Genomic DNA, 2188 nt, shown 5'->3' on the forward strand with positions numbered 1-2188 from the left:
ACGTTTTGATTTGATTAGACGTTGAGGATAAACCGGTACTAAAAGCTCTTGTGTCCTTGGACGACCTCGGTATCTTACCAACACCAAAACTACGTCCACGATGGGTGCACTTGCCCATATGTGTGTTTAGTGTTAGTAAATATCGTGTTTTATAAATTTAAAACTTGGCTAAAGTGTAAAAAGGGCTTAAAATATATACCTAAAACATATATACACTAACACGCATCAAGTTTTTGTCGCCGTTGCTGGGGACACAAGGATTTTAAGAAAGTTAGGATTCAATGGCCTAATCAATTTTTTATTTTCTTTTTAATTTTTTAGGATTTTCTTAAATTTTCATCTTCTGCAGAGCTCAGCACGGGCCGTGTCTGGTCGGACACGGGCCGTGCCCAGCAGTGTTACTGGCAGTTTTTTGTTTTCCGAATTACAGAAGGCTGACCACGGGGCCGTGTCGGTGCAACACGGGGCCGTGTCCAACTCTCCAGTAACAGGGGTCCGGAAAACAATCACTGTAACTCCGACCACGGGCCGTGTTCACTGAGCACGGGGCCGTGGTGAACCTTCTGACCAACATTCTTTTCTGTTTTTGTTGCAGGACTTGGAACCAGACGCCACCTCTACGTAGTGTATGAGCTCCAGTTCTAATAAAGACATAAAAGAACCTCTAGAAGAACCCAAACGCTTTCTCAGAAAAAGACTAAAAGCTAAAAACCAAGAGAAGGTTTCGGGGAAACCACTCCCAATGGCAGACCAACGTACCCTCATGGATTATCTACGACCCACCGTAGGTAATCTCGGCGCCGCTATCAATGCACCGAATGTTGAAGCCAATAACTTCGAACTTCGGCCGCATTTGATACAGATGCTTCAAAACTCTGCAACCTTCCATAGGCTTGCGGACGAGGATCCCCATCTACATATTACTAATTTATTAGAAATATGTGATACCTTTCGGATCAATGGAGCATCAAATGACGCCATCCGCCTCCGAATGTTTCCTTTTTCACTAAAAGACCGAGCAAAAGCTTGGCTTAACGCCCTCCCAGCTGGATCGGTAAACACCTGGGATGAACTAGCCCAAAAATTTCTATATAAGTATTTCCCTCCCGCTAAAACGGCTAAACTAATGACTGAAATTAATACATATTCACAAGAGGACGGGGAATCCTTATATGAAACTTGGGAAAGGTTCAAGGAGATATTGCGAAAGTGTCCACATCACGGCCTTGCGATATGGCAACAAGTATCCACTTTCTATAATGGGTTGTTGCCACACACAAGGCAAACACTTGACTCTAGCTCTGGGGACTTTTAGGTAATCGCCGCCCACATGAAATATATAATCAAATTGAGGAAATTGCTCAAACCAATTTCCAGTGGCACACTCCCCGAGGCAATAAGGGCGCCCATAAGGTTGATGAAAGCACTTCTTTACAAGCCCAAATCGAGGCCCTTTCTTCAGAAATAAAAAAATTGGAAATGACAAAAACGGTCTCGGTTATGGCTTGTGAAGGGTGTGGTGGGCCACATGAAAATTGGACTTGTATTAAAGAAACAAACGATCAACAAGAATCGGTAAACTACATTGATAATAGACCTAGGCCGTCGGGTCCTCCAACGGGCTCCTACAACCAAGGATGGCGAAATCACCCTAACCTTGGTTGGAGAGAACCCGGCAATGGTAGTAACCAACAAAGCATAAACCAATGAACAAACTTTCAACAACCAAGAAATGAGTCACAAAATTTCCCTCAATAACAAGGTGGACGAGAAAGGCTTGAAGATACTATATCTCGCCTCATCTCCGACACTGAAAAGAAAAACTCGGATAGGTTTCTACAATTAGAATCAAATTTTAGAAATCAAAAAGCTAGTATTCAAAACATTGAAAAACAAATAAATCAACTAGCCCAAAATTTCTCCGAGAGACTGCAAGGCGCGCTACCAAGTAATACCGAGACAAACCCAAAGGCACAAGTTCATCTCATCACTCTACGGAACCGTACCGTGGGTCCCGCAGAAGGGCCAGCACCTATTGAGGAGGTCACATCTCCGCCACAGCAAGAGAGGGTCACTCCTCCACCACCAGAACCCACCAAGGCTCCTCCGGTTCCATACCCCGGTAGGTTAATCCATCAAAAGACCAATGAGCAATTCGCAAAATTCGAAAGTTTTCTAAAACAATTGC

General features: G+C 43.8%; 1 non-coding gene across 1 annotated transcript; it reads right to left on the reverse strand.

Moving 5' to 3' along the window:
• Positions 1-1120: 1120 nt before the first annotated feature.
• Positions 1121-1227, reverse strand: LOC118492612. Its single transcript, XR_004894618.1, has one exon. It is a non-coding gene; the product is annotated as a small nucleolar RNA R71 (small nucleolar RNA).
• Positions 1228-2188: the final 961 nt, after the last annotated feature.

The sequence above is a fragment of the Helianthus annuus genome, chromosome 5, assembly GCF_002127325.2.
Source record: "Helianthus annuus cultivar XRQ/B chromosome 5, HanXRQr2.0-SUNRISE, whole genome shotgun sequence".
NCBI classification, from domain to species: Eukaryota; Viridiplantae; Streptophyta; class Magnoliopsida; order Asterales; family Asteraceae; genus Helianthus; species Helianthus annuus.